Source organism: Felis catus, chromosome B2 (genome assembly GCF_018350175.1).
Source record: "Felis catus isolate Fca126 chromosome B2, F.catus_Fca126_mat1.0, whole genome shotgun sequence".
Taxonomy (NCBI): Eukaryota; Metazoa; Chordata; class Mammalia; order Carnivora; family Felidae; genus Felis; species Felis catus.
The window spans coordinates 29,474,240-29,489,323 of record NC_058372.1 but is presented as its reverse complement, the minus strand read 5'-3'; the positions used below and the strand labels follow the sequence as shown (position 1 = coordinate 29,489,323).

The 15,084-nt window shown below is 42.0% G+C and overlaps 1 long non-coding RNA gene across 1 annotated transcript in view; it reads right to left on the bottom strand.

Annotated features, from left to right (window-relative positions):
• Window positions 1–12,366: 12,366 nt before the first annotated feature.
• Window positions 12,367–15,084, bottom strand: part of LOC109499534 — a 29,375-nt gene continuing 26,657 nt past the window's right edge. Inside the window, exon 6 of the long non-coding RNA XR_006597645.1 lies at window positions 12,367–15,042. This is a non-coding gene — a long non-coding RNA (uncharacterized LOC109499534). The remainder of the gene's footprint in view (window positions 15,043–15,084) is intronic.

Here is a 15,084-nt window from a genome sequence, read left to right as displayed (position 1 = left end):
TGTAAAGCACAAACCCTTTTCATGGAAGCAACCAACCAATTTCCACTAATGTGATCTCCCTCTTTGGCTCCCTCATGTGTCACTTGGGTCTCTTGAGTTCCACCTCCCAATTGATTTCCATAGTTATTGTTTGTGCTCTGAAAGTAAGTGCTATGAGAGATACATTGAGGAACCCAACCCGCTCCATGTTCTTTAGGCATTTACAGTCTAGAGGAGGAACGAGGCATATATATGCATATATATGCATATATATATATATACACATATATATATGAATGTGTATGTGTATGTATGTAATCATGGAAGGTAGGATGACCCCTGCTATAATTGGAGCTGGAAGGAGCTGGGGATACCCAGGGGAGGAGCAGACCGGGTCCTCCTGAGTCAAGATCAAAGAAATCTTCATGGAAGAGTTGGAGCTTGAATTGGACCTTAAGTCAGAAAGAGATTTGCAGAGATCAGGCAGGGCCGCTCCCATGAAGAAGCTGAGGGGAACAATAGCAAGGAGACATGCTTTATGGGGAACTGCAGCTGTGACTGGAAGACAGGGTCTGTCCAGGTGAGTAAACCCAGAAAGGCAGAGTGAGGTGAGATAATCTCATTAGTAGTTTGGCTTATTCTGAAGGTGAGGAGGAAGAGCCTTGGGGTATTGAGCTGGGAAATGGCTTGATTAGATTTTAAAGGTAGTTTATGGCAGCAGTGTGTTGGCAGCATCTGGCAGAGCAACAGCTGGGGGGGAGGGAGGAGTTGATTCCAACTTTATCCCGGCCACATCTAGCCAGTATTTCACCTCCCGCCCCCAGCCTGGAATCCAGGAGGAAATGCTGAGATCCTACAGAAGAGCAGTGTATGTGCTAGATATTTTTCTGGTATTTTCACATCATTTAGTTGTCTCCTTGGAGCCTTTGAGGTGCGAGACGCAGGGCTCCTCATGAAAGGGGAACCAGACCTGGAGAGGTTGTAACTTGCCTCAGATCTTGAGGAGTTACTGCTTCCCACCCAGGCCTCTCCTAAATTCCTTTACCTCTCTCTTTCTTCTTCAAAAGGGGGAGGTATCTAGGAGGGAGATCCATATCAGCCTCTGTGGGGCTAGACTAGACACTCACCTGAGCTACTTGAGTCTTGCTCTCCCTGGAAAACTCCACCTTTCATCTGACTCTTTTGTGAGGCTCATGGTCCCTGCAGTGAACAGGGTGACCACAGGGGGGCGCTCCCTTCACGGCTGACCAATAGTATTGGCTGGACAAAGACGTGAAAGCCTGGGGATGGGGGAAAGAGATTCCAGCCTGGGCCTGGAAAGGCAGATAGGCAAGGAGAAATGAGAAAGGCTGAGTGGAAGCTGACAGGGTTGCTGCAGGTCTCATTAGGGTGAAATTTCCCGACAGCCATGTATCAGAAATACTGCTATTTATAGAGAGAATCTCAGAATCTTTACTTTCTCTTTTCTGTTGTCCTTTGCAGCCCTTGGCCTCTTTCTGAAAACACTGCTGATTACTGAACCTTGTTAAGGCTAGGCTCTGCCCTCATCACTTTCCTGAGTCACCTTATTTGGTCCTCACCACAGCTCTGTGATGTAGCGTTTTGATATATGCCCACTTTTACAGGGGCAGAAACAGGAGAAGTCAACTTTCTCACAGACGTACACAGCAACTGGCAGATCTGGAATTCAAACCCTAAGCCTTTTAACTCCAAAGCCAAAGCTAGACAGTAGGGTCTTAGCCATCATTATTTTCCCAAATCTAGGGTCTGTAAAAAGCCTTGTCCTTTCCTTTTAGTCCTCAAAAAGACTCTAACTTCCTTCACCTCCCAAGAATACATTGTCACCTCCCACAAAATCATTGTTTGTGTACAAACAATGTACAGAGATCCAACAATGGCAAAAGATTTGCTCAAGGTCACACTGGAAGTCAAGGTCACTACTAGGATAGTATTTCTCAAACTGAGGTCCCCGGACTCCTGACAACCCATGATGCCCTGTGAAAATGATTAAATTCCATGTTTTTGTTTCATTGGTGATTTTTTAAAAGTGTTATAAGCATTTTCTGGATCATATGTAACAGATCTTACATACATACAGGGCTAGTATGTGAGTGTCTGTGTTTGTTTATGTTTGTGTTTAGCTTTTTATGGTCAAGTTAGTTCTTCTGTAACTGTCTGGGCTGCATTTGTACTAAGTGAAGTCCAGAAGACATGTACTGACAAAGATTTCTTAGCAATTTGAATAGACACAAGTATGGGGAGAACTGAGTCATCACTGGGCACACAGTGGAATATTGTGTCAATTTCAAAAGAACCTGAATTAGGCAGTATGTGTTTATGTTGCCAGAAGCAGCTTCATTTCAGAAAAACAGCTACTCATCACATTAAATTAGTTACTTCAAATTGCCTTTTTACTTTTATGTGGATTTATTTCTACTTTGTTTTGTTTCTACAGCTTTATAACTGCTCAAGTATTTTTTTTTAATTTTTTAATGTTTATTTATTTTTGAGAGATAGACAAAGCACAAGCAGGGGAGGGGCAGAAAGAGAGGGAGACACAGAATCTGAAACAGGTTGCAGGTTCTGGGCTGTCAGCACAGGGCCCAACACCAGGCTTGAACTCACAAACTGTGAGATCATGACCTGAGCTGAAGTCAGACGCTTAACAGACTGAGCCACCCAGGTGCCCCTAACTGCTCAAGTATTGAAGCATAAGAAATTCAGAGTTAGCTGGATTTGCATGCATGGTTTGCACACATTTAAATTATAAAAATAATTTAAGTCAAGTCCATGAGGATTGTATTTCTTTCAAAAGGGTCCATACATTATTCAAGTTTTAAAGCAGGGCTAAACTAAACCAGGGCCTTCAGGAGCCTCCAGAGGAAACCTGTAGTGATAGAATTCCTGTTAAGGACCAGAAAGCTCCTCACCCTCAAGGTCCAGTACAAGGAAGTTAGAACTTGGGGCCTCTGGGCTACTGAAATGGGGGCTGGTCACAGAGTGAGGAAGTCATAGAGCAGGCACCTGGGGGAAACTCCAAAGAGAATTTATGTGACAGGACCAGGAAATGAGGTGAGAATGTGTAGAATTTTTCCCAAATACGTGTAAACAGATTTTTTAAGGAAATGGCAGTGTCTATGAAAATATTAAATGTGCATAATTTTCCCTGGCAATTCTACCCCTAAGAATTTATCCTACATGGATATATTTGTACAGGTGTGCAAAGATGTGTACAGGGTTTCCATTACCTTGTTTGAAATGGAAGGAAGGATCCAAAATCTATAAAGAACTTAAACTCAACACCCAAAAAATAAATAATCCAGGGAAGAAATGGGCAAAAGACATGAATAGACACTTCTCCAAAGAAGACATCCAGATGGCCAACCGACACATGAAAAGATGCTCAACATTACTCATCATCAGGGAAATACCAATTGAAACCACAATGAGATACCACCTCTCACCTGTCAGAATGGCTAACATTAACAACTCAGGTAACAACAGATGTTGGTGAGGATGCGGAGAAAGAGGATCTCTTTTGAACTGCTGGTGGGAATGCAAACTGGTGCAGCCACTCTGGAAAACAGTATAGAAGTTCCTCAAAAATTAAAAATAAAAGCACCCTACAACCCAACAATTGCACTACAAGGTATTTATCCAAGGGATACAGGTATGCTGTTTCAAAGGGGCACATGCACCCCAATGTTTATAGCAGCACTATCAACAATAGCCAAAGTATGGAAAGAGCCCAAATATCCATCAATGGATGAATGGATAAAGAAGATGTGGTATATATATATACACAGTGGAGTATTGCTTGGCAATCAAAAAGAATGAAATCTTGCCATTTGCAAGTACGTGGATGGAACTAGAGGGTATTATGCTAAACAAAATTAATCAGAGAAAGACAGATATCATATGACCTCACTCATATGAGGCTTTAAGATACAAGACAGATGAACATAGGGAAGGGAAGCAAAAATAATATAAAAAACAGGGATCGGGACAAAACATAAGAGACTCTTAAATATGGAGAACAAACAGAGGGTTACTGGAGGGGTTGGGGGAGAAGGGATGGGCTAAATGGGTAAGGGACATTAAGACATCTACTCCTGAAATCAATGTTGCACTATATGCTAACTAACTTGGATGTAAATTTAAAAAAATAAATTTTTAAAAAAGAAATGGAAGGAAGGAAAGAAAAGCAGAAGAAAGGAAAAGAAGACAGTGAAATGTTCATTAATCATGGTGAAGAGCCATGAAAATGATGGAGTTTTCATGAGGGTTGAGGGTTTCCCAATAACATGCCCTGAGACAAGGACTTACATAGAAGTAATTTCCTTGGGAGGGGAGCCCAGGAAGCACAAGTGAAGGGCTGGGAGGAGTGAGACAGGGAAGGAAAAAGAGCCAATGGTGTGTATGTTAATTTGTGGACTACTGTTGGGGAACACTGGGACTTAAAACTTTGTAGAGCCATCTAAGGAACTGTATAGAGTTCTCCTCAGATTTGTCCCCCTAAGAGATAAAGAAGTTATTTCCCACCATTTTAGTCAGCTTGGACCGTCATAACAAAATACCACAGACTGGATGACTTAAACAGCAAACAATTCTTTCTCACAGTTCTGGAGGCTGGGAAGTCCAAAATCAAGGTCTTGGCAGATTTGGTGTCTGGTGAGAGCCCTCTTGAAGGTTTGCACACGGCTGCCTTCTTGCTTTGTCCTCACATTGCAGACACAGAGCACAGAGTTCTGGTCTCTTCCTCCTAAGGACACTAATCCTATCATGGGGGCTCACCCTCCTGACCTCATCTAAACCTAATTACCTCTCAAAGGCCCCACTTCCAAATACCATCCCATGGGGGATTAGGGCTTCAACATATGACTTTTTTGGTGAGGGGACAAATCATCCAGTTCATAGCACCCACCAACTCCTATCCCTCACTGGTGGGGGCTTGCCCTTGGAGGTATTAATTCCTTGGCACTTATAGTCTTCCTTAAATGGCTAAGTGACCTCTCATAGCACTAGAGAAAACCACCAAACAGAGAAGCAAAGAGACTGGAGCATTTGAGTAGTGTATATATGCCCATAAATACATATATATGTGCCTATGTGTACACATGCATATGAGTAGGTAGACCTGTGTGAATGCTATAGAACAATATCTGGAGTAAATCAAAGAGGTCTACAAATGGTGGAGGAAAGGAAGTTTTATTTTGTACTGTATGCTTCTCTGTATACTTTAGTTTTTATAATAAGCTTAACTAATTTTATATTTTTAAGAGTAATAACTTAAATCTAACAAGACAGAAAAATGAAAAAATAATGGCCTAGCCCAGCCAAACACCAGGGGGAAAACAAATGCTACTCCATTCCAATCAGCAAAGGCTGAGTGAGGAGCCTAGACTTCCTCTGATACTTGGCTCTCTGATACCTTAAACGCCTCCTCTCCCTTTGAGAGGTGACAGCAGAGAAGACTCAGTGAGGATCACAGACTTTCATCCCTGCCCAACAGTAAAGGGCCCCCACTACAGAGCTCTTTTTTAAAAGCAGAAAATACCATAACCAAAATAAAAAGTTCATTGGATAGGCTCAACAGCAGAACAGAAAGGACCTCTGTGATTATAACAAAATATCTAACTTTTGTGTCACTGGGGTCCCAGTAAGAGTGGAAAATCAGAGTGCAACTAAAAAAGAACTTGAACAAATAATGGCTGAAAATTTCCTATATTTGGCAAAATACATAAACTTACAGGCTTAAAAGGCTGAGCAAGCCACAAACAAAGTAAACTCAAATCTATGTCAAAACACATTACAGTGTAGCTCCTGAAAACCAAAGACAAAAAATTTTGAAAGCAGCAAGAAATGACACATCACCTATGGGGGAAAAATAATTCAAATGACAGAAACCATGGAAACCAGAAGAAAGTGGCACATTTTTCAAGTGCTGAAGGAAAAGAACTGTCCGCCCACTATTCAACATCCATGAAAAATATCCATTGGGAATGAAGGGGAAACCAAGATATTCCTAGAAGAACTAAGAGAATTTGTCATCAGCATTCCTACCCTAAACTGAATTAAAATAGAAAGGATGTGATAAAAGAAGGAAACCTGGAACATCAGGAAGGAAGAAAGTACAATGGAACAAGCAAAAATATGGGAGTATTATACTTTCTTACCTCTTCATGCCAAGTTTAGCCACGTCCCTGCTCTACTCAATGAAATGTGAACAGAAGTGATATGTGTTACTTCCAGGAAGTAGCTTTGAAAGCCAGTGTATGGTTCTCTATGACTCCATCTGGGTCCTAGTGTGAGATGACAGAGGGAGAGCCATGGCCAAACTGTAATATACAGCATGAGCAAAGGGTAAACCTTGAGTGTTGTGAGCCCTTAAGAGTGTGGAGTTTTTGTCACCATGACAAAACTAATACATAATCCCTTATACATCTGCATAGTTCTTTTGTGCTCTCAAAACCTTTTCCACATTATTTCCTTTGATCTTCACAAAACCCTATGATTTATGGGGCAAGTTGATGATATTTCTATATCAGAGAAATACTGTCCCCATTATCAACAGTCCCCATTATCAACAGACATTAAATAAATTCCTATACCACTTGAAGCATCGTTCCATAGACATGCCTGTGTAAGAAGCAGCTGGATAGCAAATTAGTCACTGCAATTTGGAACACTCACAGTTATAGCTTCCTATATGAGGTTCTCACCAGTGATTACTGTTTGTCTTCTTTGTCCACAGTATGTTAGTAGGCTTGGGATGTCTTTCCAGGCCTCTCCTTATACATATGTTTAATCTGCTCTAGTGGGTGACTGCCCATTTTTTTGAGGTGACATCACAGGTCTGCTAAATTAGAGATAGTATATGCCACATAGTATATATTTTAAGTCATACTTTATCAAACAAAACCTTCAAATGTGGTGAAAATTCATTGTTTTCATTCAGTACTATGTAATGCTGTGTAACAAACCACCCCAAAAGTTAAAAGCTTCAAACAATAAGCAATTCTCTCCTCTACACACACACACACACACACACACACACACACACGCACGTACACACTCACACAAGTAATAATTTGTTATTATTAACATTAAAAAAAATAATTTACACATCAAAAACCTCCCTCCTTGCCTTGCCACCAAAACAGACCTCTTTGGGCATTTCTTCTCTCAGAAAACTGCCCATCACTGTCCAGCTGGACAAGCCCAATTTCTTGGGGTCCACCTTGGTGCCTCTTTCTCTCTTTTATTTATTTTTTTTAACGTTTATTTATTTTTGAGACAGAGAGAGACAGAGCATGAACGGGGGAGGGTCAGAGAGAGGGAGACACAGAATCCGAAACAGGCTCCAGGCTCTGAGCTGTCAGCACAGAGCCCGACGCGGGGCTTGAACTCACGGACCGCGAGATCATGACCTGAGCCGAAGTCGGCCACTTAACCGACTGAGCCACCCTGGCGCCCCTCTTTCTCTCTTGTATACCTATATTCAATCCATGGACTTTACTCCCTAATATTTCTCAAATCTGACAATGTCTTTCCATCTCCTCCATCAACTCTCCTAATTCACGTCTTGCCTAGAATAATCCAGGACCCCTTGGCCTTCACCCTGGTCCACTCCAATCAATCTTTCACACTGCAGACAGTATAACCTTTTCAAAATGAACCTCTGATAATGTTATCCCCTCACTAAAACTCCATTTGTTTTAGTCAGGGGATTTCCTTTGCTCTCCTAGAAGGGAGATAAAATCCCCCACCATGATCTAGAGTCTCTGCCAGCTTCAGCAACTGAGTCTGCTGTCATGATCCACCCCCCCCCCATTGTTCTTCCCTATTAGCTCTCTCTTCCCCATCAACTCCAACCACTTCTGCTCACATACTATATCCCCAGCACCTAGCACATAAGAAGTGTGCAATAAATGTGTGTTGATTGAATAAATGAATGAATGGGCTTGTACATCATGCAAAGGTTGAGTTAGTTCTCTAAGACAGCAATACTGATGGATCTTAAAAACATAGTACTGAATGAAAAAATAAGAAGTAGAATGAGATTTATAAAATATTATTTTGATACCATTTATTTAAGAGTATATGCACACAAAAGAGCAATACAATTTATAAAACACTTTCAAGCAAAAGGAAAAACATGGAGCACATTAGAATGACTGCCCAGGAAGAGATAAATAGAATTAGGAGTGGAATAAAATGGAATAAATAAACAACATAGAGGCTTTGCCCAGGCACATGAGAACCATGTGCCATAAGGTCTCATAGGGGAGGAATGAGAAAGAGGCACTGGTGTAGAATGACTAAGAGAAGAGGCCCAGGCTGAGCCCTGAGGAGCATCCATGTGAGGAAGACAGGTAGAGTTGTCAGCATAGGAGCTGAGTTAGCAGAAAGGAGCCAGGGGAGCCAGGTGTCTTGGAGGCCCATGGAGGGAGCATGTAAGGGGGTCATGGTCAACTGTAGCATTTGAGTTCTGCAAGAGATCACTCCTAATCCCTTGACTCAGGCTTTTAAGTATTAAGTTTTATATGTAGATCATCTTAATTTATTTTGAATAGGTAATACATTCCTATGGTTCAAACTTAAAAAGATCTGAAAGTGAATCTTCTCTCCCACCAGATTCTCAGGCCATCCGGTTCCTTTCCCCAGAAGCAATGCTGCCAATGGGCTATTTATCTTTCTGATATTCTTACATCCTTCTGTATATATACAAGCAAATTTATAATATACACATACAAACATACTTCTTTGTTTTTTAAACAAAAACAAGCGTGTTGTGTGTATGTGGATGTACCATTCAGTTTCCCACTTTTTGATATCAGTACATCAAGAGCTTACATATAGTTTTTACAATTGCTAAGCATTCCGTGGTATAGAAATACCATAATTTTTAAAAATGACCTCCTATTGATGGCCATTTGAGTTATTTCTATCCTTTTGCATGAACAATGCTGCAGCAAACCATCTTGTACAGGAGCCATGTCACACATGATTATGTTTGTAGGGAAAATTCACAGAAGTGGCTTTGCTGAGTAAAAGGGAATTTGTGATTTTGATGGACTCAGCCAATTGCCTCCTACAGAAATTGAACAATTTTATACTCATACCACAAATGTAGGAGGGTTTTCTTCGTATAGATTTTGATAGAGATTTGCCCCCATAAATGAACTGACAAAATTCAGAAGTTGAAGAAACTGAGATATAGTTAGAGGCACTGTAATTAAAAAATAAAAAGACAATGAAGGAAAGAAAGAGAGAAAGAAAGAAAAAGAGAGAGAGAGAAAGAAACCACCTTTTCTTTTGTGTTCAGAAGAGCTTTTGAAACTTTACCACTTTCTCTTTAAAAAAGGTTTTGCTTGGGGCGCTTGGGTGGCTCAGTCAGTTAAGTGTCCAACTTCAGCTCAGGTCGTGATCTCACGGTTTATGAGTTTAAGCCCTGCGTCAGGCTCTGTTTTGACAAGTTGGAGCCTGGAGCCTGCTTTGGATTCTGTGTCTCCCTCTCTCTCTGACCCTCTCCCACTCATACTTTGTCTCTGTCTCTGAAAAATGAATAAGCCTGAAAAAACAATTTTTTTAAAGAGATTTTGCTTACTGCAGCCTACAGATTACTGTCTGAAGCCTGTCCTCTATGTCCCCTTGCATGGGCAAGTGGCCCTGCCATTCAAACACTAGTTCCATTAGGAATGCTGAGAAGAAAAAAAATCCTGGCTAAGTTAGAAAAGAATAGCATAAAGTAGGACACAGGCATAAATAAAATTTAAATAACTTTTCAAAAGGACTGGAGATATATCAACCAATTACAATATATGGATCTTATTTCTTGATTTTCCAAGAAACTGTATATGTGTGTGTAAAACAATCAGAAAATTAATTCTTTAACCCTGACTTGCTATTTAATGATATCATGAAGGAATCAATGTAGATATTTTGAGGTGTGATGATGATATTGTGGTTACATTTTTTAAAAAGAGAGCTGTTACTCTTGGAGATCAGAGTAAAATATTAATGAGAGCTGTTACTCTTGGAGATCAGAGTAAAAAATTAATGACACAATGTTTGAGACTGCCTCAAAACAATGGGGCAGATGGGGCTGGCAGTGGATGAACCAAGACTGGTCATACATTTATATGCCATAGGCATATAAATGTATACAATGTATAAATGTATACAATGGAGTCTATTACAACATTCTCCTTTTAAATATGTTTGAAACTTTCTATATGAAAAGCATTTTTTAATTTAAAATTTTAAGTGTTTTACAAACTTATATTTGCTCCTCAAAATGAGTTTTGATGGGATGCTTGAATTATTCCATCAGATAGATTAATAAAAGAAGGTTTAGAATTTTTTTTTCATAAAATGATTTTGGTAAGAGAAGATGGGGAAGTTCTTATGTGTTCCACATATAGAAGCACTGCTCCCATAGAGATTAGAGCATTGAGGAACAGTGGGAATACAGGAGTGGCTTCCTTGGGTCTGCCTGGGGTGTGTGTGGGGGGGGGAGGGGGATACTGCAAAGACTTCACAGAGGAGGCTACACCCAAGCTGGACAGGAAGAATGACTGGAGTTTACAGGTCAAAAAGCAGGGAGGAAGCACTCCAGGCAGAGGGCACTACTACATGCAAGAGCCTGGAGGTGTGAGAGAGACCACTGCAGGCATTAAGTAGAAGGAAAGAGGTGAATTGTAAAAGATTGTATTATGCACATTTATCAGTCAGAATGTTTGTGGCTGCAAGTGCAAAGTTTTTGGGTTTAAAAGGTTTCCAGACAAAAGGTTCTGGGTTAATTTGGTGGCTTGATGATGCCATCGAGGATCTAGATTCTTTCCATCTCGCTGTTCCTCAATCCTTGGTGTGTTGGAATTCATTCTCATAGACTGTGGTTGGCTGCTGCAACAGCAGATACCACATCTTCAACAACCATGTTCAGAGGCAGAAAGGTTTTCCCAGAAATGCCCCAGCCAACTTTCCCTCACTTCTAACTGGGTCCAGAGCTCTACTACTAAATCAATCATGGCAAGAGGGATGGAAGAGGCATTAGACCAATCATAGTAATATGTATATCCCTTTGGGCTGTGAAGGGACCTCCATCTCTGAATTTATGAGAGGACAGGATTGAAATAATAAATAAAATTTGTAAAACCTTTGCCATCAAGGAAGCAGGGATGACTGTTTTGTGAGGGCCAAAAGTATCCTCTGCAAAAAGCTTTCATGAGATTATATGGGCTTTCTTAAAGGGACTTGCCTGCCATGCCAAGAGATTTGGATCTGATCCAATAGGTTCTGGAAAGGCTTTTTTTTTTTTTCAACGTTTATTTATTTTTGGGACAGAGAGAGACAGAGCATGAACGGGGGAGGGGCAGAGAGAGAGGGAGACACAGAATCGGAAACAGGCTCCAGGCTCTGAGCCATCAGCCCAGAGCCCGACGCGGGGCTCGAACTCACGACCGCGAGATCGTGACCTGGCTGAATTCGGACGCTTAACCGACTGCGCCACCCAGGCGCCCCTGGAAAGGCTTTTTTTAATTGAGCCTGGGTATGATCAGATTTGCATAATGTTATAAAGAATGATATGAAGGGGGGCACCTGGGTGTCGTCTGACTACAGCTCAGGTCATGATCTCATTGCTCATGAGTTCGAGCCCCACATTGAGCTCTCTGCTGTCAGCACAAAGCCAGCTTCAGTTTTTGTCTCCCTCTCTGTCTGCCTCTCCCCAGCTCATGCTTTCTCTCTGTCTCAAAAATAAATAAAAACGTGAAAAATTTTCTAAAAAAAGAATGATATGAAGGGAACTGAGATCAGAGGCAGGGGTGTCAGGGGTGTCAGTAATACAGCTATTTTTTGTGTGCTTCTAATTCTAAATCATTTGCATATCAGGGAACCAAAGCTGGCAGGTGGATAGATAACCTATCATGACTGCTGGATTGCAGGCAGCAAAAACTGTCCTTGGAGATCTTCCCAATGAACTTCATAGCTCTTGATGCTTGGGTGGAACTAACCTAAGTACAAAGAGCAGACAGTGCTTGACTAGGATCCACTGTGGTGGTGGTTGAGGGGGTCAGTGGCCAGGATGGGAGAGGGCTGATAATGTCTTAAAGAAGACTGATACAAGTGCTAATTTCTGCTGCTATGCTCCTGGGACAGACCACCATGTCCCATTCAAGGCACCAAAAGTGACAACCTGGGGCACCTGGATGGCTCAGTCGGTTGAGTGTCCCACTCTTGATTTTGATTTAGGTCCTGTTCCCAGGGTCATGGGATTGAGCCCTGTGTCTGGCTCTGAGCTGAGTGTGGAGCCTGCTTAAGATTCTCTCTCTCTCCCTCTGCCCTTCTCCCCCACCATCTCTCTCTCTCTCTCTCTCTCTCTCTCTCTCTCTCTCTCTCCCGCTCTCTCTGAAATTAAAAACAAAAACAAAACACAAACAAATGAAAAAAAGTGACAACCTGAGACTTCTAATTGCCTAATTTTAGGCATCATGCCATAGACTATACTCCCATCTATGATACATTCACCTGAGGAGAATGCCCATCTATAATGCATTCATCTCATGCATTACTCAAGAACTTCATAATGACCTGCCCCCTGATCTGAGGGCAATAGTGATACAAGTGGCACACCTCCTTCTCTGTACTGCTGGAGTCCCTCCCTTCATTATAGATAGTTTGCCACCACTACACAACCTACACAACTACACTACACTACACAACTTGATCACCAGCCGAGGCTTGAAGTTTACATCATGTCTCTGGAAAACAGCGTTCAAACTTCTCCACTGGAGGAGTTGCCTGACCATTTGCCACTGACCACAGCAGGGGCCACATTCAGTGTAGCTGCCACCGCCTGCAGGTATTCCTCCAGTCTTGACGAGGTGCCCACCTGGAGTAAGGCGTGGCCTATGTGTTCCACAAAAACCCTGTATGGAGTAGTGAGGGGTTAGAGGTACAAGGCAGAGGAGGAAATTTCTCTACCGAGATCTATCCTCCCTTTAATGGGATGGGCCTTTTAAGTCGTTGAACTTACTTTATAACATCATTTACAGAACACTCTACTCATAGAATCAAATTATTCAAATTATGAAAGAATCTCTCACTTGAGGAAATAATCACATGAACCCATCAGGTAATATATTGTCTTAATGTTATTATAGGGTATGTTTCCTGATCAATAGACGCTTCACAAAAGGAGGGACTGAAAGTTTCTGTATTCCAAGCCACAGAACCAGAAAGTAAGAAAATAAAAAAGGTGTCTACAGTCATACCACCCTGAACACTCCCAATCTCTTTTGGTCTCAGAAGCTAAGCAGGGTTGAGATTGGTTAGTACTTGAATGGGAGAAAATAAGAAAGGAAATCTGACATTTTAATGGTGTAAAAAATTATATATCTGGATTTTCTTGGACAGGAAGCTAATATTCCATGCTGGATTTCAACCCCGGATGACCACCAAACTGAGTTTAGTTTCTCTGGGCTACATGGAGACAGATGTGCAGTGGGGAGACCTGGGAGAGGATGAGAAGCAAAGGGTCTCTCAGTCTTACTGTTTGTTCACTGGATGTTTTCTATGAGATCCTTTCATTTCCATAGAAAGTGAGGTAAGAATACATCTCCTTCATGTGTTATTTGGTAGCTGGGGAGACTTTTCATTCTCATGTAAAACCCCAAGGAAGATTGGTACTCAAGGTTTTCAAGGCCCAAATCCAAACAGTATAGAGTCTCAGAGGGATGCACTAGGTGCTCCCTGCCATGTACCTGCTGCCCAGAACTTCGGTTTATCTCTGTGTGGGGTTTCCTAGGCCGACAGAGAATGTGCCTCCAAGACCTCCCTCAGTTCCTCCCGTACTTCTTTCTTCAACCTTCCACTTCCCCCTCTGTGAGCCTTCCTTTCACCTTCTCTCAAAATTTCCTACCTCCCCATGTCTGCACTGGCCTGCCTCCCTCTTCTGCCAGGGTTAACAAATCCTTGGCCTCCTCTTACAGTGTTAATATCACAGCCACCAGGCCATTCTCTTTGCTATCCAGTTTTGCTTCAGGAAATGGAGAGTTTAGGAACCATGGTGTGGAATGGTAGGGAGAAAGCTCTTGGGAAAACACAGTTCATGTTTTTCTTTAACTGTCACTAAGTGTGAAAAAAAAATCAGACAATTTTAGCACAGCAAGGATTAATCTCCTGCATGAGGCCCCATGGGATAAGGAGGGGTTGTGCCCCACATGGTAAGGCAGACTGTCAGCATCTATTTGCCTGAGGGTTGCCAAGCTTCATGCGCAAAACTCACCCAAGCAGAAGCAGCAATCATCCACAATGAACTGGACCCAATAACAAAGTCTTGAATGTAAAATTTTAAGTGACTTTTGTTGTGTGTTTTGTTTTCGTCTTGCAACAGGCTGTAAACTCCATGGGTACAGAGACCACATGTATCTTGTACCACATGGCTAGCATGGAAAAGGAATTCAGGAAGTATTTGTTGAATTAAAGAGTAAGTGGATGTAATTTGTCACCATCTCTAGTCCTCCTTCCCAGGCAAAAGGAAGACTGAATGTCAATATGAATCTGCAGTTCCAGAAGTTCTGTAAGACCCTGGAGCGCACAGGCATTGCTTGGGCAGCCCTCTAATGAAGTGGAACATGAAAGAGAGGGAAAGACCTTTCCCCCCTGGGTACAGACATACCCCAGTATGGGATTTTGTACCTTGAGAACTTATTCATTGGGGGCGATGCTCGCAGGAGCAAAATGAAAGTATACCTGGATGACTGGATTTATGAGTGTCTGTAAGACTTTCCTAAGAGCCCAGCAGTACTTGGACAGAGAAGGAGGCTTTTAGGGGTTTGGAAGAGACACTGAAATTTGGCTTACTACCTTATGGTAGCCCCATTTGCGCATCTGTGTAGACTAGAAAGAACCAGGGAAACTCAGCTTACATTTTTGGAACTCACTCTTAAAATACTACCTGTACCAACTCTGGGATCAGAGCCTCCGACCTGGTGGGGATGACAGCAGTGACAGCAGCACTGGTGGAATCCTGCTGCATGTGGCCCTGGATGAGGTGGCCTGGGAATTCAAACAGGAGAATATGGTGGCACCTGGGTTGCT